This window comes from Rattus norvegicus, chromosome 1 (assembly GCF_036323735.1).
Source record: "Rattus norvegicus strain BN/NHsdMcwi chromosome 1, GRCr8, whole genome shotgun sequence".
Lineage (NCBI taxonomy): Eukaryota > Metazoa > Chordata > Mammalia > Rodentia > Muridae > Rattus > Rattus norvegicus.
Window position 1 is genome coordinate 128,755,734 of NC_086019.1, and position 26,406 is coordinate 128,782,139.

The following is a 26,406-nucleotide window of genomic DNA, read 5'->3' on the forward strand; positions in this document are numbered from 1 at the left end:
TTCTGGATCCTTTGTGTCCTGTGATTTTTTTCTGGAAGATCTCTTGTGAGAAGTCAGGTGATGTTTTTCTGGAAGCTGTCTTGTAAGAGATGTTTTGCTGAAGCAGATGCTTGAGAGAATGCAGGATGTTTAGAAAGAGTATAAGTAGAACCCCACAGACAATGAAAAGACACTCTTGCATTGCTACACTTTGAAATGCTTCACTGGTCTTCACTGGTCCTCACTTCATAGAGAAAAGCGCCAACAAATTTCTGGCTGCTTCTGTTGACCCCTGCTGATTTGGTAGAGCCTTGTGGTTTTTGCTGAATCGTGCTACTACTACTGACTTGTGCTAGGTGTTTACTATTGGACTGAACTACTGTGTATCCTGATAATGAAGAGTGGAATCATCCCAAAGAACAATTTCTAAACAGGTCTACCAACCCCTTTTCTTTTAACCTTCTTCTCCCCTATTTCTGATGAGGTGGGCTAGAAGAGAGGTTGAAGCATTCAAGAATCCTAAATAAAGTAGGTTTAGAAAAATCTAAGTCTACAGACCTTTCCATTGTTATGGTTAGAGAAAGGTTCTGAAGATGGGGGAAGACATTCCAAGTCAAGGAATATGAACATTGTCCCAAAACTGGAAGATGGGGCAGGGGCCACCTATGTAGGACTAATAGAGAGGAGAGAGGCTTGTGGAGATCTTGATTTGAAAGTAAGGAGGCCTGTGCCAGGCTTCTGACCTGTAATTTTTTTGTGTGTAGTTGTTTTTTCTGCATCAATAAAAACCTAAAATTATTAAAATCATTGTTAATAAGACCATATTCTTTCAAATAGATACTATGTATTTGATGTCTTTCGAAGAACATACACACACACACACACACACACACACACACACACACATTTGTCTGAAAGAGAGGAGACTTCATAATGTAGTGGTTAGTAATTCAATGGTGTCATAAAAATATGAAAAATCAGAATATTCATGACAAGAGAATTTTCTTTTTTATTAATCATTTTATTCATTTACATTTCAAATGATATCTCCTTTCCCGGTTACCTCTCCACAAATTCCCCATCCCATCTCGTTTCCCACTTCCTCTTTGCCTCTATGAGAGTGCTCCTCCACCCACCCACCCACTCCCACCTCATCACTCTAACATCCCCTTACAATGGGGCATCAAGCCTCCACAGAACCAAGAGCCTCCCTTCCCAATGTCAGATAAGGCCATCCTCTGCCACATATGTATCTGGAGCCATGTGTCCCTCCATGTACATGTTTTGGTTGGTGGTTTAGTCCCTGAGAGCTCTTGGTGGTCCAGTTAGTTGATATTATTCTCCCTATAGGGTTGCAATCCCCTTCAGCTCCTGTAGTCCTTCCCCTAGCTCTCCTGTTGAGGTTCCTAGGCTCAGTCCGATGGTTGGCTGTGAGTATCTGCATCTGTATTGGTCAGGTGTTGGTAGAACCTCTCAGAGAACAGCCATGCCAGGCTCCTGTCAGCAAGCGCTTCTCGGCATCAGCAATAGTGTAGCGGCTGGTTTGGGGTCTGCAGACAGGATGGATCCCCAGGTAGGGCAATCTCTGGATGGCCCTTCCTTCAGTCTCTGCTCCATTTTTTGTCCCTGTTTTTCCTTTGGACAGGAACATTTCTGGGTTAAATTTTTTGAGAAGCACGGTTGCTCCATTCCTCAACTGGAGGCCATGCCTATCTACTGGACACCTCTACAGGTTCTATCTCCCCTTTGTTGGGTATTTTGGCCAAAGTCATCACTGTTGGGTCCTGGGAGCCTCTTGCTTCCCTGTAGGCTGGTACTTTCTTGTGGCTACCTCCAGTTCCCCATCCCCCACTGCTATATATTTCTATTCAATTTCCTGACCCTCTGTACTTCTCTAAGAGAATTTTTTTTTATGGTGTACTTTTTGTGTGTGTTAATGCAGGTGCCTGCAGAGGCCAAAAGAGGGCACCAGACTTCCTGGAACTGGAGCCAGTGGTGGTCGTGAGCTGCCTGATGTGGATGCTGCAAACCAAATTGTTTCTTTGTGAGAGCTGCCAAGCCTGTCTTCAGTCGCAAATTTTAGAAATATCCCAGGGAAAAGTAGAATCACTGAGTATCCCTGATGAATGGATTTTCAGAGTAATTGTCAATGTAAGTGTCCAGCAACAGGAGGTTTGGTCAATTACAACATCTACACTACAGAAAACTATGCAGCTTAAACTGTTGAAAAGACATAATTAGTCACATTCAGTTTTTTTGTGTGTGTGATGCTAAGGGGAAGAGGCAAAACTCTATGAGGATGACAAGGTCCTTTCTCAAGAAAAAGACAGTTTGATGTGTGTCTGTGGCGAGTCCCTGAAAGGGTCAATAGCAAGCAAGTGCTTTGAGAAGGCCTGACCCTTCGGCCTCCTGAGTGTTATACCAGCTGTTTTTATACAGTGAGCAAAATGTCTGACAGAAACAACTCAAGTGAGGAAGGGCTTGTTTTATGCCATAGCTTCATCATGGTGGGAAGCAGGGGGAGTCAGTCTGTTGTGGCAGACTCCTTACACTGCACACCAGGAAGAGAGGCAGGCCCAGCTGCTACCTTGAAAGTCCCCTTCTAGCCACTGACTTCCACCAGCTGGGTCTCATTTCCTACAGACATAGCACATGTCAAGTTAGCGCCACTGGTGGGGAACACTCAAAACATGAGCGCCTCCTTTGGCAACATTCATGTTTCAAAGTTGAACGCTTCCCTACATACAAAATATTTTCCGCCATGATAGTTCAGGTTAAGGGGAAAGTTTTACCTAAGGCGGAGGTCCCTGGAGAACTACAGAAGAGGTCCCACTGAGAATGTCTACCGGGGCCACAGGGGCAGAGGGTGGAGGCTGGAGCCTTTCCTTCTGGGATGTTGTAATGGGTCTCTGGGTCAAAAGAGCACACAGGATGAAGCAGCTGGGTGACACCCATTTTGCTTAGTTGCATTGATTTTTTTTCTAAATGCTCCATGGAAGGCCAGGAAGGATCACTGCCCTGTTGCCCTTCTGAAAGCCAGGGATACTTCACTGAAGGAATATCTGTCTCACGACTTGGCAATCCAGTTCTGAAAGGTGAAGATTCCCCAATGAAAGCAGCCCATTCCTCCCACTCTCCTCTGCCATTCTTGTCCAAACTAGAGGTTGGGTCCCTCCAAGGAGCCGTGATGCCAGGCACTGGGATGCTCCAGGGTACTGGGTTCTGAGCTTAGGCACCCTGAAGACTCTATTCTGTCTACAAACCATCACCAAGCAACCATGGACCCAAGCAACCAAGTTCTCAGAAGCACGAGGGACCCAGTGTCCCCAGACACCTGAGGGCAGGTCGATTGCACAGGACAGGGAATCTCAATCCACTTCTATTTTCCTGAGGAGACAGAGGTAAAGACTATCTTAGGACTAATCTCATTCCTCTCCCAGTTTTGGACGCATTCGGCAGCCATGAGATTTTACGGTTCTTCCTGTTGGCAGAGCTCAGTGGCATGAGATCAATTCCTTTTGCTCTAAACAGGCACATACTTGATGTCTGAGTTGTTGGAAGCTAGCAATAATGAGTAAGAAGTACAGGTCATTTCAGATGCTGCCACCGCCAAAGTCAATGAGAGGCCTGAGGGCTTATGGGTAAGCACGTGGTCTTGGGCAGAGCTCTTCCGTGTGGCTACCCGCCCGCTACCGCAGGTTAGTGGTCCGACCTTGGTGGCCATCCCGCCTTGGGCTGAACTCCACTTGGGCTGCAGTGGTGTGGATGTGGTTTGTCTCCACCCAAGCTCTTGTGGAAAATTGGTTGTGACATAACAGTCCTGGGAGGTGTGGCCTTGAAGAGGTGGTTGGGTTGCCGAGAGGGATTAATGCCTCTTGTGAGGCTGGTTCTTGTAGAAATCGATTCAGTCCCTGAGAGTGGATTTTAATGTGTGCACGTCTTCCTTAGTGCGATGGTTTCAATGAGATGGCCCCCATAGACCTGAATGTTTGAATGTTTGATATCCAGCTAGTGGAATTATTTGGGAAGGACTAGGAAGGGAACCCTCATTGGAGAAGGTGTGACCTTGTTGAAGGAGGTGTGTCACTGGGGTGGATGTTGGGGTTACATAAAGACCACATTAGGCCTAGTGTCTCCCTCTACCTGCTGCCTGTGGACCGGGATATAAAGCTCTCCACTACTGCTCCAGTGCCACTCCTGTCTGCCTCCTGCTGTGGCCCTATAAACTGTAAGCAAGCTCCCAATTAAATTTTTTCCTATAAGTGGCCATGGCCGTCACATTTGAGCTGTGAGGTTCCCACACAAACACACATCTTCCCATCAGAGACCTTCAGCATCACATTCTGTGACTGGAGTATACATGCCCACCTCTGCTGTGCTTTTGTGGTCCTCAGAAGGGTCGGCTGGCCTCAGGGCTCAGTACCCAACCTAGTCTTACTTTTTTGGTCCTTGCTGTTTTTAGATCCTAAGAGACAAACTTTATCTCATGGCTCAATGTGATGTCTACCAAGAAATGTTCGTAGATTCCTTTATCTAATCAAAGAATTCCCTTCTATCACTAGCTTATATAACATTTCCTGTATGAATAGATGCTGAATTGTACCAACCCATTTTTTTTTAAATCCAGTGATACATAGAATCTTGTTCATTCTTATGTCAAATGTGGTAAATTATACTAACCTTTGAATGTCAATCCAACCTTTTATACTGGAATATTCTTTTTATAGATCATGAGGTCGATATATACTACATCAAAATATTAACCATTACTGGTTGGCTGATATTTTAAGATTATACTTGTATTTATGATAATGATTAATCAGCAATTTTACTTTTCATAATAATCTTCCCAGGTTGGGTGTCAAGGTTATGCTTCCTGTAATATGTTGATGTGTTGACGGCGTTTTCTTTTTTCCCTATTCTCTGGAAGAGTTTTTATGCAGTTAGTGACATTTCTACCTAACTATGTGGATTGATGCCCTGAAGTCATCTAGGTCTAGATATTTCTTTACAGGAAGGATTCCTAATTATATACTGAATGGACAGCAAATTATTCAGTTATCTATGTCTTCTGATGTTACTTTCTACAGTTGATGGGAATTTTGAAGTTTCATCTAAATTTTCAAGGTGATTGGCATAAACCTACCAATAATTCCTCCCTCTTTATTTCTAGTTGTTCTGAGAGCTTCCACACAGCCTCTGCTGCATTTACGATATCGGTGACATGATATGGGTGGCTTCTTGGGACATTTCTTCTTCAGGGTGTGAAGATCTGATGAGTATCCTCTTTCATGTTCCTTTTCTAGCTGCTGAAAACTTCTCTGACAGATGCCTCCATGTCAACAGGAGCCTCGTTCTACTTGAATAGAGCTATTTTCACAGGGTCAGACACCACCCCCACCTAGGATCTACCTGGTTATTATTGGTCTGTCCAAGCCCCAAAGCCGGATGACTCCCAAGAGCCATTTTAGCTTCCAACCACCATATATGGTTGGCTGAAGTGTTCTTTAAGACTGAATTACATCCGTGTAACTCTCCATACTCCCTTCCCACCAATGGCTTCCCCTCTCCCCACTTCATTCTTGTCTCAGGTTAATTTGATGTTCTCCCAACTCCTTACTCTGGATACTTACCTTAAAAACAACTTTAAATTGCAGTAAAATACACATAACAGTGTATAATACAGCAGCATTGGGTACACTGCCATCCACCTCCATAACGCCCAAGAAACCCTGGCTCCCACTCCTCCTTGCCCAAATCCACAGCAACAACCACTATCTGTGCCTTATGAATTTGATTACTGCCGATGTCTCGTATAAGTGAATGATACAGTTTTTGTGCATGCTCATTAATTTTTAGCCTTTAAATTTTCTCTCATAATCTACTTTAGTACAGTTTCTTCTCACAGATTTTATGTCAGACATAGGTGTGTGTGTGTGTGTGTGTGTGTGTGTGTGTGTGTGTGTGTGTGTGTGTGGTTTATCTGAGAAAGAGTCTATCTATGTAGCTCTAGCTGGCCTAGAAGCCACTACATAGATCAGACTGACCTCAAACTCACAGAAATCCTCCTGTCTCTGCCTTCCAAGTGCTGGATTAAAGATGTGGAGCATTACATCCAAGTGGATATATATTAGCTACTTAGAATCAAACCCAGATCCCCTGGAAGAACAGTCAGAGCTCTTAACTCCTGAGGCTTCTCTCTAGCCCCAGTCAAATACTCTTCTCATTCGATTCAAAACACGTTTCTCATTTTTCTCATGATTTGGTCTCCAACCTATGGATTATTTGGAAACATGATTTACATTATAAATATTTCTACTTGTTGATTTCTGACTTAATTCTACTGTGGTGAAAAAATATCCTCTGTGTAATTTCAATCATTGGGGATGTGTTAAAGGTTTCTGTCGCCTCCTAGATTCTGGTCACAGAATGCTCTGTGTAGAATCTTTTAGGAAGAGTGATCATCCCACAATCAGAGGTACAGAGTTACATGCCAGTTCTGTCAGCTCTGTTACATGTGCCCCCACAGCTCTCTGTATCCTTGCTGGCTTTTCTTCTCTCTCTCTCCTCTCTGTTCCTAGGAAACGTGTGTTCAAATCTACCATGGGGCTAGAGAGATGGCCCAGAAGTTAAAACATTTGCTACTCTTGCAAAGGACCGGGATTCAGGTCCCAGCACCCACATGGCAGCTCACAACTGTTGATAACTCCAGGTCCAGGGATTCCAATGCCCTCCTCTGGTACCAGGTATGCGTGGAATACATGCAGACAAAAAACACTCATATAAATAAAAAATATTTTAAAAATCAAGTAGGATGGTGAATTCATCCCTTTTGATTTGATTTCTGTTTTAGGTTTATAGCTTTGAGGATAATTTAACGTTTTCTTTTTGTTCTGTTTTGATGCTGACTGTGGTGGTTTGAGTTGTTTTGAGGTATCACGCAGAGTTCTGGAAATGCTACAGTTGCTTCACACAGTCTTCATTTAGATTTACCTGCTTCCCTTATTTATTTATTCATACATTCCTTTATTCATGAACATTCTTATTGGATATTTGACCCTAGGTCAGTGTCTTAGTATTTCATGTCTGTGAAGAGACACCATGACCATGTTATAAAAGACAGCATTTAATTGGGATTGGTTTACGGTAAGTTTCACAGGTTCCATCCATTGTCGTCACGGTGGGAAGCATGGCAGTGTGCAAGTAGACTTGGTGCTGGAGGAGTCAAGAGTTCTACATCTTGATCCTCAAGGAGCCAGGAGGACACTGCCATCTTCACTGGGCAGAACCTGAGCATAAGAAGAAAACTCAAAGCCCACTCACATGTGACACACTTCCTCCAGCAAGACCTTACCTCCTGGGCCAAGCATCGAAACACCTGAGGAGTCTATTCAAACCAACACAGTCAGCATCGTTCACACTCGGTACTTTGAACTTGTGACCCATGGGGCTTCCTTTGGAGGAAATACAGTTTGGTTGATGGCTGTTTTTTTTTTTTTATTTTCTATTTGTTTTACAGTTTTATGCTTATGTATCTCTCTGTGGTTTTCATTTATACTGCTAGTTAATTAGTTAGTTAGTGGGATGTGTGTGTGTGTGTGTGTGTGTGTGTGTGTGTATGTGTAAAGGCATGTGCACCCTTACTAGGTTAGCTGTCTTCTACCTGCCCTGTACCTGCTCTTCCTGAGCAAGTGCCTCTGTCTTCCTCACTTTTGCACTACCCATCTCTGCCTCCTTCTCCCCTCCCCCTTGTTCCTCTTCTCCCTCTCCTTCTGGATCAGTAATTATGTGTTTTCTCTCAAAGTAGAAAAAATCTATATTTTTTTATGCTTGGTCTGCATATATTTTTTTTCTACCTTGCCTTTGTAATTACTTATATTCTTAAGCTTTGGATAAACATAACCATTAACCTTAACATTTTTTAAGCTTTCTATTTATTGCTACTGTGATGTTACTGAAAATACTTCATGCTGTCCTTTTACTTCTGGCATGAATCAGACTTGCTATTGTAAAGGTTTTCACTTTGCTTTTTGGGAAAGAAGCCAGTGCATAGCCTCAGCCTCCCTCCACATCATGATCCTCCTGCTGTAGCATCCCAAGGACTGGGTTTACAGATGTGGGCCATGATGCCCAGATATTTAAAGTAACATCGCAACTACATCGGAAGGGCAGCATCAGAATCTCCAGTGTATATGTTTCCAGTGTTTATTTCCCCTTCGTGTCCCAACCCCCTCACTGTCCTTACTTAGCTATCTTTCATTGACGATTAGACATTTTGTATCAAATTGTAGAAGACACTAGGGGCCTTGAGGAGCATCCTTCTTTGGAGAAGAACTGCTTTTGCCTCTACCTTGCACTCAGAATGAGAGACAGCCCTTCCCCGGAGACATTTGAACGAGGCATCAGCTTTAGTCTCAGGGCGTACCCAGTCTGAGCAACCGCCTTGGCTTTCCTTGAACAAAAGGGTTTCTCAGAACAGGAAGTTCTGGTACTAAAGCCAGACAGTCAGGTGAACCGAGGGAGAGGGTCACCACGGATTGCTCCAAGGAATTGGGGTATCTGCTTTGACCCCTCCTTTGCAAGCCTTTTGTGCCAAGTTTTGTCGCCTGTCTAATGATGCTCCTGAATTTCTGCCCACCTTTTTGACTACATGCTCCTCACTGCCACTGGCTTTCCAGCATCACACCCTCAGCAGCCTGTGAACTGACCACTGCCTTGAGAGGAGGAAGAACCCCGCCCCCTATCCTTACCTTCTACCTCCTAACCCCAGCCCTGAGCCTCTCCTCTCTCCAGGAACCTGTCTTCTCAAGTCATCCCTGTCCTGTGTTTACTCCAGTGCCTTCAGGCAGGTAGTGGCTAGGCAGCTTTTTCTAGTTGTTCTTGATGGGAGGCGTGGTCTGAAACAAGCTAGTCCAACATCGTTGGAAGCAGAAATTAGACTGCGCGTTCTCAAGGCTTTCGAGTAGTGCCAAAATGCCCTCCAGAAAGATGGCAGAACATTAGCTTTCAGTTGTGGTCAGGAGAGGTGGTTTCTCTGAATCTTCCCAACGGTGGGCGTCGCCAACGATACCAGAGACACTTCTCTTTACAGCTTTGCCATTCGCTAGATGTAGAAGAGGGGTGGAGCTTCCAGATTTACCTTTCTGTGACTCCTGTGAGGTGGAGCCTTGGTTCCATTTTCTCAGCCGTTGAATTGGGTGAGAGGCAAGGGGCATTGCGCAGCAGACCTGACGGTTGGAAACTGGAAAACAAGCTGCAGGTGAGTTTGTGGCCAGAATCCGTTACAAGTCCATTCAAGAAGCTGGTTCATCAGTGGCCACTCCCTAACAGACATCAGTTCCCCTCCGATGGGAGCTGCTTGGTGCTGTGCGGCTCAAGAGTTGCAGTCCTCACTACAAAGACACAGGGACGTGCCAGGTACTGGAGAACCCGTGATACCATCACAAAGACAGCAGTGAAGGAAAATGCAAGGTCAACACTCAAAATGATGAGGGTAGAGGCGGGCAGGCACCTTTACTCTGCTTCGTCCCGTTTCAGAGACCATTATCACGAAGAGAGTGTTGCTTGTGCGAGAAGACTGTTTTGACACTGCTTGAATGCAGGCTGGGGTAGGCTGTCTCAGAACATCTTTATCCTGACTGCGGGTCCCATTCAGAGGGTGCGCCTGCAGCATCTTCCGCAGCAGAGTACGTTTGTGTCTGCGTTTACTTCAGGTGTTTGCTTTCTAAACAATCCCCTTGGCACGTTCCGAAGCAGCTGGACTGGGGTATTTAATTAGTCATTTTCAAAACAAGAGGGAAGGTCAAAGTGTTCTCAGTTGAGGAGGGGGAGAAAGCTGCCCTCCCATTTGCCTCAATCCCGGAGCAATTCTCTCTGGGCTCCTTTGTGGCCACAAGGGCCATAATTCTGGAGCCAAATTTGGGCATCCCACAATGGTGGGTTCAAAGAGGGGTTTTCATTTCTAATTACCCCTCAGGTAGCCCCTGTACCCTTATCCAGTAAATGTGTAATTGGGAGTTCCTGCTTGGAGACTAAAGTCTCGGGCGACAACAACGCTAAAGACAAGGTTTCCACTGGTCTAAATGGTCTTTTATAGCACAGACTTCCAGATACAGGGCTTTCTTTCCCCCCAAAGTCTTTATGTAGCAGTTAATGGCTGCAAGCAAATAGCCAAACCTCAGATCCTGACTGTGTGCCAAGTTCTTCACTAGGAGGGGAGACTCTCACAGTGGTGTTTGTTGAAAGTTGCTCGGAATAGGGAATATTTTGCACCCATAAATAACTGCTGGGGGGGAGGAGGGGGGGACAGGTGAGCCACAGCAGGATATTTTTTTTTCAAGAAGAGGAACAGTAAACTTATTATGCCTCAAGAAATTTCCAAGGATGTCCCATATATTCCTCACAGGAAATACTCTGTAATTTTCCCCCCTCCTTGCCAATTTCCCCCACTTTTTATCTTAATGAATGAGGTTTGCTACAACCCATGTTAGAGCTAGTCTCCTTAACATTTTTTTCCATATTGTTATTTGGAGACTGGGCTCTCTTCAGATTCCTTTCCACCTACACATGTGGTTAGGCTGTCCAGATGGTATTAGTGGGCAGGGAGCTTCTGTGATACAATGTACCAGAGTCCCCTAGTCACCAGCCAATGGAGACAAAATGAGGGTAGACAGGAGAGCACTGGACTTCAGAGTGATATGGAACAGAGTTCTCTCATTCCCTTGCTGAGAAGAGCATGCCTGGAAAGGAATAGTGGACTCTAAGTGGTTAACCGAACACATCCTCAGAAATCTCACCAGACTGGCGCTGCTCTGGGAGCCAGCCTGTAAAGTGAGGCCAGGCCTGTTTCATAGGTGTGGGGTGCAGATATGAGTCAGTCTCTGAGTCCAACTTCACTCCAATCTTGCTTTGTTATGGAATCCAGCTATTTTGCTGCTGGTTGACTTTCTCCCCACCCCCACCCCCACCCCCACTACACAAGACCCCTGCCTACTGACACCCCCAGCACTGACATCACTGTCCTTGCTGTGAGGAGGAATCAACATGAGGGAAAGGCTTGGCATGGACACATGCTCTGTAATATAGTTTTAGCAATTTGCTGGCCCAATACTCCCCACAACAGGAATAAGGAGCCTAACACTCCGCTCAATGGGTGCCTCACAGACTGGATAACAAGAGAGACTGAAGTGGCAAGGACGAGATGCTGAGAAGACCAACACGGAGACAAGAGGAGTGAGAGGAGCCAAGCCTCCCTGAGCCACCATTCCCAGGGGCATCTTCTTAGGGCCACCCCTCTTGGACATCTACCCTTACCATTCATCCAGCCCAGTTCTTCAATCTCAGCTGGGGCAGGACTCCCTGTCCCTAGCCCTTCTTCACTCCTACAGACACAATCCTTCTAGAACCTACCTTAACCTAATATACGTTTATGGCTCTGCATTGGCCTCCAGCTCAACTGATGCCTCCCGAGCCCAGAGACACGAGTGGGGATGCTGTGAGTGGGACGCAGGAAGGACAGATGTACAAGAAGCCCACAACTGCCTCGCCTCTGGGATGTTCCCTGTACTGACTAGGGAGGAGACGGCTTGCAGGAATATGCCTGTCTCTCCCACGGGACAGTTAGAGCCACAGCACACACCTAAGTCTCTGCACACAATGCCCTATTGTGGGTTACTCACCACACCATGATGCTTTTAGGTGAAGTGTGGGCAGAAGAGGTGAAAGGGGGCGATTGGGTTGTGGGGAGGGATTTTTGGAGGGAACCTTTCTTCCCCCAGGCAAGTTAAGGACAGGATGAGTTGGGCTGTGAGTAGACAGCAGCCACAGTCAGAAGCCAGGGCCTGGACCAGTGAGATGGCTCAGCAGGCGAAGAGCCTGCATCCAGGTCTGATAAGACCGATGACCTCAGCTGGATTCCAGGACCCACACAACAGGAGAGAACCAGCTCCCACTAGTTGACCTCTGACCGTCAGGTACACCGCAGCCTCACACGCCTGCTACATGCATTAACTAATTAAGCAAACAAGTCTTAGCCCAGGACCTGACCACAGCCTAGTTGGGCTTTCCCTTTCAAGCTAGGGAGACGAATTACAAGAACGCCGTAGGACCCTTGGGAACTCGCCTGGTTCAGACAGAACAAAGCTCTTGAAGCTCAGGAAAAATACCTTCTGTGTGCCCAGCAGAAGGAAGAAGGCTTATAGGACAGTGAGGGGAGAATGAAGGTATGATGGGTCTGAGGGTGGGCTGCAAGGCTCAGGCTTGCCAACAGTGTGACCATTTCCTTTCCTTTTTTTTTTTTTTTCGGAGCTGGGGACCAAACCCAGGGTCTTGCGCTTGCTAGGCAAGTGCTCTACCACTGAGCTAAATCCCCAACCCCGCCATTTCCTTTTCTACTTGAAGTAAATGCCCCTTCCTCTTTCCTGTCCACTGAGATCCAGCCTATCGTGGGCTGGGTTCCACCCATCTGGCCCTCAGCCCCAGGACCTATCATGACTCGACAGTCCTGCCTGTAGCTGTAACACAGTTTTCTGCACACAGTAGGACGTAGGACTTGTGTTTCAGTCACCACTGTACCTCCAGCACCTTCCCGAGGGCCTAGATCAGCCACTGTCCAGGCAAGGGCAGCACGGACAGCTGACGCTAAGCTGGGGTGGGTATCAGCAGCCTCAGCACAAGTCCCAACCTTCCCACCAGGCCGGCATCCTTAGAGGGGAGATGGGAATGGACAGGGGCACAGGCAGACAAGACTGCCTCAGAGTGTGAACCATAAACAAAAGCAGGAGCATAGGGTACTGGGGAGGTCTCTGGCCTGTGGCTGGGCAGAGCATCTTCGAGAAGGCAACATCTCCACAAGACTGAGGTGTCGAGACGACAGAGGAGAGTGAGCGAATGTGTCAGGCAGAACTGGTGGCAGTGGGCAGGGATTCAGGGAGGATCGTGTGTCCTGGAGCCTTGACCTCTTGGCTATTCTGTGCCTCCCAGTGTACCCACCGTACCCCAAAGCAATTTGGTCAAAAGGTAAACCCAGGAGCTCTCAGGAAAGGATGGAGCGAGGATAGAACTCATGCATCCTCAGGGCTCAGCACCTATGGACAAGGGAGAGGAGCAGTGAGAACGACTCTACTCCTCACCTCTTCCCACTCTCCCCTAGATCATCAATGACAGGTCAGGGGACAGAGAGCATGGGAGGTCCATGTCTCTCCCAACTCCCAATTTGCAAAGGGCAGGGGAGAAGAATTCCAAGAATGAGGTCCTGCTTCAACAGGGCATTGCAGTCCTGGGTTCCTATGCCTGCTGCCAGCAGAGACACCAAGTGCCCAAGGTGACTGTCACGTAAATACCTCCTAGAACCTTCCTCTGTGGAGGGTCCAGAACCATCTAGGCAGTTCTGTCTTGGAGTCCCTCAAGCTCTGTTTCTCAGCCTCAAAGCCTCCAGGGTTCTGGTGGTCCCTTTGTTCCAGGGGAACTGCACTGCTCACTGGGATCTGTTCCCATAGAGTGACTTGGATCTGGGGTTCTCCTCCAGTCTGTCCCCAGAGGCTAGCTACTGTGAAAACTATGTCCTGGAGCTGTCTCCTAAATGCTGAACTTCCTTGTGCCCAGGATGCATTATGGGAACAGTATCAGGAAGACTGCTGGGGCTTGTGGTCTAGCCTAACAATCAGTGAGAGACCCTGAATCAAAGGAGTAAAGAGGTGCAATAGAAGGATAGCCAACTTCCTCCTCTGGCCTCTCTGTGCTCACAGGTATGTGCACCTGTACTCACAATTATGAATATACCACACACTCATACACAGTCTCCTCCCTTCCCTTCCTTACCACTCCCCCCACCACCACCTTGGTTCAGATTCTTTGGAAATTTAAACCATAGCAAATACTAAGACGGCTGCAAAGGAAAGGAAGCCTTGTTCCCTTCATGTCTATTGAAGCCAGAATCCTGAACAAAGGGGTCCCACTCAGATAGGACCACTCTTTTGACCATCAATAATGACAGGATTCCATAGAGGAATTTGTTAGTGGGAGGTAAGGACAGATGTAAAAGGGGCGACATACCAGATACTGCCAGTGTTTAGGAAATATTGGGCGAGGCTCCCTCCACCCTGAAGCTTCTCAAGAGGATCTGAGGCAGGATGTGGCCCTGACTGCCCTATGCCACCGCTACCGTGTATTTGTACAAGGCTTGGCAACTTGTGTTTTAAAAACTCAAAATGCAAAAGTTCACATTAATATTTTAATACTGTTCTTGGGTGCAGCATTCCAGGCTAAGCCTCTTAATTAACCTCATATCTGCAAGGTGTTTGAAGATGAAAGGTTTGGTCAGGAATGTATTAGGGGCCCAGCAGGAGCCCCCTCCCACCTCATCTCACACTTGTTCCCATAATACCCTTTACAAAGGCCAGCCACGCCCACCTGAAACCAGGACAGAAGACACTCCAGCTAGGAGCTGGGCTCCACTGCCAGGACTTAGACCTTTTCACCGGCGCCTGTGAACTTGCTCCAATTCCCACAGGGCAACAAGGCAGGGGATAGCTGGGCACAGTGTGCTTGGGTATATGCTGTGACCCCTTTTCATTTGAGAAGTTCATATTGTCTTTAGTTTTGTAACACAAATAATGTCAACTTACTGTCAAAACATTAAAATCATGAGTAAGTCATAGTTTGGGAAATCACAGCATTATAAAGACCTTAAAGGTAGCAGAATTTTCTAAGTTCAAGACCAGACTGGTCTACGAAGCAAGTTCCAGGCCAGCTAGGCCCACAAATGAGAGCCTGTCTTATAGGACGGGAGGTGTGAGGCAGACAAATAGAATACAGACAGAAAGAGAAAGAGACGGAGAAAGAGATAGAATAATGAATTATGGGAAAACAAGTCCACAGCAGCCTAACCCCTCTGTTCTTAAGTTTCTTCCATTTACACATCCAACCACACCCACCCACACGCTGCTTCCAGTTGTCACAGCAGAGAAACAAATTGCTCCAGAACCGAAGAAAACAACAACCGTTTATGACCCTGGGCCAGGAGGAAAATGTGGATAAGGCATGGTAGTGGGCAGCTCATCTCTGCCCCATGATGTCTTGCTTCCCACTCTGGAACACCAAAAGGTTCAGAATCACTGGAAGGTTGTTTCCTCACATCCTCAGCTGTCAGGTGGTTGCCTGGCTGTTGTCAGGTTTCTTCAAGTGGTTGTGGTTTCCTCACAGTGTGGCTGCTGGGTTATCTCAAAAGCTTAGATAAAGCCTTTATGACTCGTCATGGAAGTCAGGGATTTCTCTCCAACCAGCTCCTATTAACGCACTGGTCCTCAACCTTCCTGTTGCTGTAACCCTCAGCCCCTCTACAGTTCTTCATCTTGCAGTGACCCTCAACCATAAAACTATTTTAGCTGCTACTTCCTAACTGTAATTCTGTAACTGTTAGAAATCACAATGCAAATATTTAAGTTTTCCAATGGTCTTGGGCAACCCCTATGAAAAGGTCATTCAACCCCAACCCCGCAGGGGTCACAGCCCACAGGTTGATAATCACACTGTATTAGTGGCCCGAACACTAAGGCCTGCCAGGTTCAAGGGGAGGGAAGCGAGCTTTCACCCCCAGGCAGGCAACAGCAAGGTTCTAGATAGAAGAGCCTTTGGGATGAGAAATTATTCTGGGACACTTTGGAAAAACGTAACATGCCATGTTAAATGTTTCTAAAAAGCTTTATCTTGGTGTATATGTGAGCATGAATGTTTGTGCGTGTGGTATAAATGTATGTCACATGTGTGCTGTACTCAGTGAGACTGAAAGAGGGTGTTGGATCTTGAGAACCAAACTCGGGGCCTCTATAAGGGCAGGAGGTGTTCTTCGCCACCAAGCCTTTTTTTGAGTCCCAACTGCCATGTTGAATTTTAGTGGTATTTTCATTACAGCCCATTCACATTTTTAAGAATATGTTTATTCTTTGGTAATTTAAAGCATAAATACAACGTATTTAAATCGTACCCACACCTTGAGCCCCCCTCCCACCAAATCCTCCTGTCACCCCCTCTGATTTCCCTTCTGTCTTTATGTCTTTGATGGTGGTAGCCTCTTGCCTTCTTTCTCCTCTTATAACCCGCTGACACCAGTCATGAGTGGAGGGCACCATCCCCTTTTACCAAAGACTGACAATCACACGGTGTGATGCCCTCACCTTACGTATGTAGCTCAAGGATCTGGACTGTGATACATATAGACTCCTGTTTGCTATTCACTCCCAAGCATAGCCGGCGGAGGGAGGATTTCCTGTGTCTTACTAGTCAGCAGCCTCTCAGAGCTACCCTATATCAACCTCCATCACAAAAGGTAAGTTTTCAGCTGATACTTTCCCAGGCTGATGATTTCCCATGCTACCTTCGACCTAGATGCCTGGATGGTTCCCACATGTCCGTGCACGCTATGGGTTATTTAACCAATAACCCGTGGCTGGAACATCAGTGTTTCTAAAATTTCCATTAAGGAAAATTGAGTGGTTCTGGGTAGACGCCTACCCAGGCATCCATCACCACAGTCTACGTCCTGAAACCAGTTCTGTGTTTCCATCCTAGCCCCAAAGTCCGTAGGAACCACAGTAGGGCAAGCAGGTTTGGCATATATATATATGTACTGGTTAGGAATGGAGTGGAATCTTCAGCCACATGGAGAGACTACCTAGAGACTGACCTGGGTGGAACGAAGAGATGATTTCTGACAGCACATTGGAGGAGGTACTGGGATCTGAACCCAGGGCCTTGTGAATGAGGCAGCTATCACACAGTTCTATCTGGAGCCCTCTTTCGATTTTTTTCACCTTCAGTTGATCAGGCTGGCCTTGATCTTATGATTCTCCTGCCTCAGCTTCCCAGTAGCTAGGATGACAGGTATTCTAGTTTACTTTTCTATTGTTGTGACAAAACCTAATAACCCAGAATAACTTAGTGTGATGACCCTGTTTATTTGGCTTTTATTTCCAGATCACCATTCATCATTGAGGGAAGCCAGAGCAGGACTGAAGGCAGAAACCTGGAGACAACAACGAAGCAGAGACCTTAGAGGACCACTGCTTACTGGCTTGCTTTCCATGGCTTGCTCAGCCTGATTTGTTATACAGTCCCAGACCACTGTCCACCTAGCAACAGCCTCGGTGGGCTGGGCCCTCCCACATCATCCAACAAGAATAAGCTCCCACAGACTTGCCTACAGGCCAGTCTGGTGGAGGTAACTGTTGGTTTTCTGTCTAAGCTCCATCCCGACAGCTACCTGGCAGCACCCAGATAGGCTCCGCCCCATAGTTGCCTGGCAAAAGCCAGCTGTGCCTGACACTATCAAAGGGGCTGCTTGCCCCCTCCTCGTTCTCTTTGCTCTTCTCTGCTCTCTTCCCCTCTGTCCTTGTCCCTTCTCTCCCCATCCCTCCTTCCCGCCATGGCCAGCCTTTACATCTTCCCCTCATCTACTCTTCTTCTCTCATTAAACCTCTCCGCACGGAACCATGGTGGCTTAGAGTGCTTTGTCCAGGCACGAACTGAGATTTAAACACCATCAGTAACTCCTTAAGTAAGGCTCCCTCTCCCTACATGACTCTAATTTGTGTCAAGTTGACAATCTAACCGGTGCTACAGACCTAAGCCACCAGGTCCTGGCCTTCATTATCTTCCGTCTATCCAGAACGGACACCACGCCCCTGGGCTGAGCATGGGCGGTCTGCTTTTTCTGCTCTCAGTACCTTTCACCTCTGCTTTCTCAGAGTGGGTGAGGCTTACCACCTTCCCAGGTCCCCCTCACAATGCTTGTGCCGAAACTGACCTTGCGGTTGAGTGGCACGGCCTCGCTTTATAGACTTTCTTTGTCTCGCAGTGCTAAGTATTTCCTATAAGGTGTGGTCCTGTTTGCCCACAATTATGCAAGATGAAAGGGAGGAAAGAGGAGAGTGAGGAGAAGAGAGGGAGAAAGAGAGGGGGGGGCTGTCAGGAGGAAAAGAGGTGCCATTGTTCCAATTTTGCCAGGAGGGAAGTGACGGCCTGTGGAGTCATATATCACTAGTTGGTTTACAAATAAAGACACCAGAGGCCACTGGTGTTCAAACACAGGATGTAGACGCTCTGTCTGCAACTCTCTCTAGCTCTTTTTTTTTTTTTGGTAGGAAAATTGAATTCCAAAAATATTTGTACTAACTTAAAAAATGCTTCTCCTCACATCTCCCGTTTTTAACTACATTCCTCATTTGTGTGTTGAATTCTCTCTCTCTCTCTCTCTCTCTCTCTCTCTCTCTCTCTCTCTCTCCCCTCTCCCTCCCTCCCTCCCCCTCTCCTCCCCCCTCTCTCCCTCCCTCCAAGTTTAAAAAGGAAAGGAAGCTATCCACTAAACCCAAAGCCAAGATTAGCAAGAATGTCACATAAATGGAAAGAACCCGATGTGTGGGAAGTTGCGGAAAATGGAGACAAAGCCCTCCCTCCACGAGACAGCATGAGAAGCTCCTGGATGGTGAAAATAAAGGGAGCCCACTGAGGGGCTTAGAACACAGGCAGGAACATGGAAGGGGCGCCCTGAGGATGGGTGAGGTAAGCCCATGATGGCCTGAAGTTCTGGGAAGCAACAGGCAGACGGAACTGCAGCTTACAGATATCAGTCTTGCTGTTGCAGATTCACAAGAGGATGCTGGGAGACGGTGCCTTCCGGGGACACCGAGCCTGGAACAGTCAGGTGGGCAGGCAGCCTAGGCACCATCTGCTGATGGAGCCATTATCCCTTGATCGTACACCTGAGGTCATATAATGCTCAACTGCCTTTGCAACAGGACCCACCACCTTTCCTTCTATTTTCAGTATTGGGTCGTCATTGTCACCCTGTCCCCTTCTAGGTCCTGAGTTGCTGACACTGGCAGCAACTGGCACCTCAGTGAGCACAGGGGAGACTCGCTGTGAAGCCCAGCATTAGCATTTTTCTTGTTGTAACAAAATGCATGACACGCTCAAGAAAGGAAGGGCTTATTCTGGTCCACAGTTCGAGAGGATAGTCCGTGACGGTGGTGAACACACAGTTGCAGGATCTGAGGAGCTGTAAGGTGCAACGGTCACATTGCACCCATGGTAGGGAAGCAAAGAGAAATGAGTGCAAGTGCTTGACCTGTTTGCTCCTTGGAATTCAGTTCAGGCCCCGAGCTTATGGAAAGGCGCTACTCATATATAGGGTGTGTCTTTTTCTACCTTATGTAATCTAGGAACTCCCTTATAGACATTCCCCCGAGCATGGTCACCTAGGTGATTATAGATCCTGTCAAACTGACGATCAATATAAACCTTCACAAGTCTATCCCTTGTCAGCCTGACACCCAAACATATCACATTTGAGCCAGGGTCTTCCTCTTCTAGTCCCCATAGGCTCCTAGTCATCTGTTAATGCAAAATGCATTCAGTCCAACCTCAAGTCTTGTGCCATTTGTCCCTGAAGTCTTTAACAGTTCTGACTATTTAATAGTCCAAAGTCTAATTCTCTCCAAGCTTCAAGGAAATCTCTTAACTGAGAGCTCCTATGAGATAAAACATTTTTTAAAAAGCACATATGTAACTCCAATAGACAATTTCACAAAATAAATGCTTCTATTCTAGTAGGGAAGAGGAGGGCTCAGCAAGGAAAGTTTGGACCAATGGTGGGGGCAAACACCAAACCTGGAGCATGTGATGGAACGCTCTAGGCTTCCAGATCTCCAGCCCACTGTCTGCAGTACACAGCCTCTCTGTTAGCCTGGCTTTCCTCCACACTTTCAGCTTTCCCCGATGGACTTCCTGCAGTCCTAGTGTTCCCAACATCCTAGGGTCTTCACTGCAACTTAGACTTCTCCTCGGCTTCACACCGTGGTCTTTCAGGGGCTCCTTGGAGGACTCTGACCCTGTTACACACTGATAGCTTTTAGAGACTACAGCACAAGCCTCCATGTTTCTTTCACGAATGTACCTTTCATGTCAGTAAAACTGTTAGCTATGGAAGGAATAGAGTCCTAAGCTGTCACCACAGGAGCGTGGAAAGTTCCCTTAATCTTTTAGGAATCTCAACTCAAGGATCAGATAAATCCAGATCCCTGGCTCGGATGCAGAAAGAATTTCAAAGTAAGCCAGTGTGAGGCAGAACTGGGGCTCAGTGGATAAAACGTTTGCCATCCCAGCTCGGGGACCTGCATTTGGATCAGTAGCACCAACCTGACTCACGGGTGTGGAAATGCGCCCTATAAACATGGCACTGGGATGCCGAGACAGGTGGATTCCAGGGGTTGGCTGGGCAGCCAGTTTAGCCAAAAGTGTGAGCTTCAGGTTCAGCGAGAGTGTCTCAAAATTAAAAGGTAAGGAGCTGAAAATGCTTCCCTGTTGAAACTGCTTGCTGCCCTTGCAGAGATCTGGGTTCAGTTCCCAGTAGCCATATCGGGTGACTAACAACCACCAGAATCTCCAGAGCCAGGGGACCCAAGATCCTCTTCAGGCTTCCTCAAATACTGCATGAACATACATACACTTGGGCACACATACAAACCCATTACATACATACATACATACATACATACATACATACATACATACATACATACATACATATTTTTATTAAAAAGAGAATGGAGATGATAGGGTGCCCAATGTTGACCTCTGGCCTCCACATGCACCCACTGGTGAATATCGTACACACATGCCATACACATGCCTGCTCTTGTGAACACAAAGGCACTTTTACTAGGATATAAAGGGGGTCCATAGAAAGGCTCAAAGAACGTGGTGATGGTTTGAACGAGAATGATGCCCATAGGCTCCTTTATTTGGATGCTTGGTCCCCAGTTACCGAAACTATTTGAGCAAGGTTAGGAGGCATAGTCTTGTTGGAGGAAAACTGTCACAGGGGGTGAACTTTGAGGTTTTAAAAGCCCATACCATTTCCAGTTAGCTCTCTGCTTGTGCTTATAGATCAAGGTGTAAGTTCTCAGTTACTGCTCCAGAGCCATGCCTGCTGCCTGCTGTCGTGCTCCCTGCTATGTGGTCACAGACAGACTCCAACCCCGAGGACCTGAGACCCAAAGTTAACACTTTCTTTTATAAGCTGCCTTGTTCATGGTTTTGTGGTTTGAAAGAGAATGGTCCTATAGACTCCTATGATTAAATGTTTGGTCTCCAGGTAGTAAAACCGCTCTCCCTGCAGAAACTGCTCTCCCTGCAGAAACCGCTCTCCCTGCAGAAACCGCTCTCCCTGCAGAAACCGCTCTCCCTGCAGCTCCCGTGGTACAGCTTTAATCTTTCTCACACTCCTTTGCACACTCGTGCGCACCTCACTTTCTCCTTTTTATTCAGTCCAGGACCCTGGTACGTGGACTGGCACTACCCACATCTAGAATGGATCTTTCTACCTCAGTGAACAAGATCTAGAAACTTCTTTATAGACATGGACAAAGAATTCGCTCCTAAGTAATTCTGGGTCTTGTCACGTTGACTGTATTAACTGCGGCAGCCCTAAAAGTCCTCTCTTCAGTCCCTTTGTAGGCTGGCTCTGGGAAGATTCTATGGCTGGCAGGCAATATGTGAAGGGGTCAGAGATAAATGAGAAGTGAGAGCCCCGGTTCTAGGTACACTTCGTAAGACAAAGGAGTTTGTCCTGGTTTGTTTTTGACACAAGCTAGCATTACCTGGGGTGAGGAATCTCAATTGAGAAAGTGTTTCCATCGTGGTACCTGTAGGCAAGTTTAAAGGCATTTTCTCAGTTAATGATTGATGTTTCTAGTCCCCCGGGTCCTGGGTTGATTAAGAAATCAGGCTAAGGGGGTTAGGGATTTTGCTCAGTGGTAGAGCGCTTGCCTAGCAAGCGCAAGGCCCTGGGTTCGGTCCCCAGCTCTGAAAAAAAAAAAAAAAAAAGAAAGAAAGAAAAAAAGAAAGAAAGAGAGAAAGAAAGAAAGAAATCTGGCAAAGTGAATAAACAATGAGAAACAAGCCAGTTGACAATGTCCCTCTATGACTGCTGGTTCAGTTCCTCTCTCCAGGTTCCTGCCTTGAGCTCCTACCCTGACTTCTTCCAGGGACGACTGTGATGTGGAACTGCAAGCCACACGAACCCCTCCTTCCCACATTGCTCTTGGCAATGCTGTTTTATCACAGCAACCGAAACCCTACCCCAGAGCATTGGAGAAACCAATGCCATAAGACTGTGAAAAGTGAGAGAGCCTCAGCTCATAGAAGTCTGCACCATAGTCCCACCAGGAAGGCATAGACAAGGATCCAGAGAGAGAAAGCCGAGTCTCAAAGCCAGAGCATGCCAGCTAGAGAAAAGCCCTCTATCTAATGGAGGTCACTGTCCCTTCTGCCTTCTTTTCCAATTCCATTCCATTTATTTGTCTCATAGCCTATTGCCCTGTTCACTGAGATGTGTGCTCGAGAGGGGACTGTGGGTCTGGTGACTTCTGTCCACTATGCCTTGCCTGATGTCCACTCAGGACACCATCTCTTGGGAAGAGAATTTGGTGGTCACAGCATGTACCACTGAGTGAGTGAGCTGTGTGGGGTTTGGAGTCAGAGTTTGAACACAGCTTGGGTGTCTTCCAGGGGTTCATACATTAAGAGCTTGGTCCTCAGCATGGCAAGGTGAAAGATGATAGACTTTTAACACACAGGGTTCAGTGAAAGGTACTCGGGTCGCTGGGCACAGTAGCCCTGAGTGGGATTCCAGTTAGTTCCCACCAGAGTTAAAAGGACAGAGAGTGGCCCCACTGTCTGGCTTCCTGTCTTGTCCTATGACAGTCTGCTTTTGCACATACTTCTGCCATGAAACCATTGCTATCATGTAACCCAGTCCAGGGGAGTCCTTCTGAAGTGGAGTCCATGAGACCACCTAATATTGGAATTTCAGCTTGTAAACCAGTGAACCCTTTTTTCTTTATAAAATATTCCAGCCTCAGTCTCACACCTGAGAAGCTGAGAACATGGTGGCAGCTTGGTCTAAGACGCTAGATGTCCCAGCAGTCAGAGTAGTCCCACAGAAGATGTCTCACACAGGAAAGGCAAACAACCTGGTTTCTCCTCAGCCCACAAGGCTGAGTGCCTCGTTAGTCCCAGTCAGGCACCGAAATTCTAGAGGATTCACGGAGAGGCCACTAGTCCTTAAACAACAATGGAGGCCTGGCAACGCTGGCTCTGACATCAGTAAAGAAGCCGCCATCTTCATCATCATCATTATCATCATCATGTCATCATCATCTTCATCATTGTCATATTGTCACTGTCATCATCATCTTCATTGATATCGTTATTGTCATCATCATTTTCATCATCTTCATCATTGTCATATTGTCACTGTCATCATCATCTTCATCATCCTGTTCTTCCTCCTTCTCCTCCTCTTCTTCCTCCTTCTCCAGTGTAAATCAATTCAATGGCAAGAAGGAAGACCAAGTGACTGTTACATCCTCATTATCATTGTCATTATCATCATCATCTTTGTGATTTCATTGCCATTGTTGTCATCATCATCATTGTCATTGTCATCATTATCATCGTCATCATCATCATCCTGTTCTTCCTCTTCTTCCTCCTCCTTCTCCTCCTCCTCATCGTAAATCAACCCAATGGCAGGAGGAAAGACCAAGCGAGTGGAAAGCAAACAGTCTCCCCTCTGCCATGCTCCTTTTTATCTGGGTTTTGACCTGGACCTGCCACCCACACTTGGGGTTGCTCTTCACATCAGTTAAAGGAATCAGGACAACTCCTCAGATGTGGCTCCCTACGCAGGTCATGCTAACTTGTGACAAGTGGACATTAACACCCTCCACCACAGGCATCTTATTACCGCAGCACAAGATGAACTGCTCTAAAGTACTCCCTCACTCTCAGCTCATGAGCTCTTTCTCATTTTCTAGAAGTAAGGGCCATAAGGAAAGATGCCTAAAGATTCCACCATGTGCCCCAGAGCACAGAGGCTCTGCCAGCCCTCCCATCGACCTTCCCCAGTGTGAAGAAATCCATCCACAGGCCTCCTCCAGCTCCAGAAACATCTAACTACTTGGATTAAAGGTTTGGGTCATAAACACATAGTTGTTTTGCTTCTTTGGTATCTTGAAAGATGATGTTAAAAAAAAGAAAGAAAAAAAGAAAGAAAGAAAGAAAAGGAAGAAAGAAAGAAAACATCTTTTTGAGTCACAGCCCCCACAGTTACTACTCTAGTCTTCTCTTTCTCTTTGCAGAGAATTTCTTTTTTTTTTTTTTTTTTTTTTTTTGGTTCTTTTTTTCGGAGCTGGGGACCGAACCCAGGGCCTTGCACTTCCTAGGTAAGCGCTCTACCACTGAGCTAAATCCCCAGCCCCTGCAGAGAATTTCTTGAAGAGTTTCCCATTCTACTCTGCCCACTACCCTCCTCTTGTCATCCCTTTAATGGACTGCCTAGACAGCTATGTACCCCACATTACCACAGACAGTGCCTAAAATGCTTAGTACTGTCCCTCCATTCTGCCAAACCTAGCAGCCAATACCCATCATCTTCTTCATTCATTTTTTTGGAGCTGGGGACGGAACCCAGGGCCTTGCACTTGCTAGGCAAGTGCTCTGCCACTGAGCTAAATCCCCAACCCCTCGAATGACTGCTTTATAAGGGTCACATATCAGATATCCTGCCTATCAGATATTTACATCATGATTCATAACGGTAGTAAAATTACAGTTATGAAGTAGCAAAGAAAATATTTTATGGTGGTGGTGGGGTCACCACAACATGAGGAACAAGGGTCACAGCATTAGGAAATAGAGCTACTGCCCTGGATAAATAAAAAAGCCATGTCCCCGCCACACCTGCATCACAGCTGAACAACCTCAGCTTCGGAAGGAATGGGACTCTCCAACAAGGGGCGACTCTCGTCACTGCAGAGGCAGAGACTGTGGACTTGTTTTCAAGTTTTTGGCAAATTTTGGAATGCTTGGGGTTCTTTCGCTTCCTCACCGTGTTTGACATCTGTTCTCTGACTGATTCTCTTTTCCCACTGTATTTGCATACTCATTCAACTGATCAAAGATTGGCTGGTCCCATAGATACAGGCATGTTGGGTTGTATTAGTCAGGGGTCTCTAGAACAATGGTTCTTAACCTGTAGGACACATCCCCTTTGGAGGTTGCCTAGACCATCAGAACACACACACACACACACACACACACACACACACTATGATTCATGAAAGTAGAAAAATTACAGTTATGAAGTTACAAGAGTAAATTATGGTTGGGGGGGTCACCACAACATGAGGAACTGTATTAAAAGGTCACAGCATTAGGAAGGTTGAGAAGCACTGACCAGTGCTGGCTGATCACTCCTTCTCTCCAGTGAGGGCTCAGGCTTCAGTTCCACTTCCCTCAATAAGTCCAGAGAATCTCTTGGTCTCAAATACTATCTGTGTCTAGTGACTGGGAAGGGATATCTTCTGTCAGTCTCTCCTGACTACTCTGGGCTATCTGTATCTCCAGTTGGATATGAAAGCCACATCAGCCAGTTTGATTGATCTCCCTCAGCATGTGAACTCTCCAATCAATCTACTCATTCTATAGAATGGCAGTGTCCATTCCTTGGGCCAAGTGTGATTTATCTCTGTCCCCTTCTCCTGTTCTCCATGTCTTATTCTATTTTCTCTTATAGTGAGTGATAGGGACCTGAGTACTTTAGAAAGAAAAGATTTATTTAGCTCCTGTTTCTGGAGGCATAACAGCATACAGGCTTCTGCTCATGAGAACTCCATGGCTGATGGGATCGCATTTGTAGATGGATGTGTGAGAGACCACACTGTCAGATCAGAAATCAGAATAAGAGAGGCCAGTCTTGCTCTTTTAAAACTACCCTTTTTGAAGGACTAACTTAGACTACCACAATAACCACATCAACCCCTTCCAAGGACAATATCCCCGGTGACTGAGCCAACTCTGCCCATTTTGGGGTCCACAACCCCTCAATCTCATGCCACTGGGGACCAAGCCACTAACCCATGAACCCTAGAGGGACAAAACACATAGAAACTGTGGGGCACTGCTGTACTTCCTTAGCAATACAGTCCCCCCTGTGAGTGCCATCATCCTGACCCACCATGGCTGCTTCCTGCCTGGATCTTTGCAAATAGCCTCACCTCACTTCCCTCAGCCCCATCTGCGTAGCCTCACCACATGGAAAGTGTGACCTGTTCCCGAAGAGGTTGGAATAACACTCTTCCTTTAGCTGCTGCCATAGCTTCCTGATCCACACAGAGCAATGTCTGCACCCGCTTGCACTGGCCCCACAGCTCCAGTGACACCAGCTTCCAATTCTGTTCACCCTAACACCATTCTGAGTCCTTTCTCCCCACCTCCGAGCTTCATAGTTCTCTCTCTCTCTCTCTCTCTCTCTCTCTCTCTCTCTCTCTCTCTCTCATCCTTGCACCATCATGGCGAGCCCTTTTCAGG

General features: G+C 46.7%; 1 long non-coding RNA gene across 11 annotated transcripts; it reads left to right on the forward strand.

Moving 5' to 3' along the window:
- Window positions 1-2,930: 2,930 nt before the first annotated feature.
- LOC102547214 (uncharacterized) lies at window positions 2,931-24,470 on the forward strand. 11 transcript variants are annotated; one of them, XR_010063030.1, is made up of 7 exons: window positions 3,168-3,380; window positions 3,511-5,362; window positions 6,561-6,725; window positions 7,131-13,724; window positions 16,951-17,194; window positions 18,310-18,534; window positions 18,617-24,470. It is a non-coding gene; the product is annotated as an uncharacterized LOC102547214 (long non-coding RNA). The 11 variants fall into 11 exon arrangements; XR_010063032.1 differs by having other exon boundaries at window positions 7,131-16,303; window positions 18,310-24,470; XR_010063027.1 differs by having other exon boundaries at window positions 7,131-17,194; window positions 18,310-24,470.
- Window positions 24,471-26,406: the final 1,936 nt, after the last annotated feature.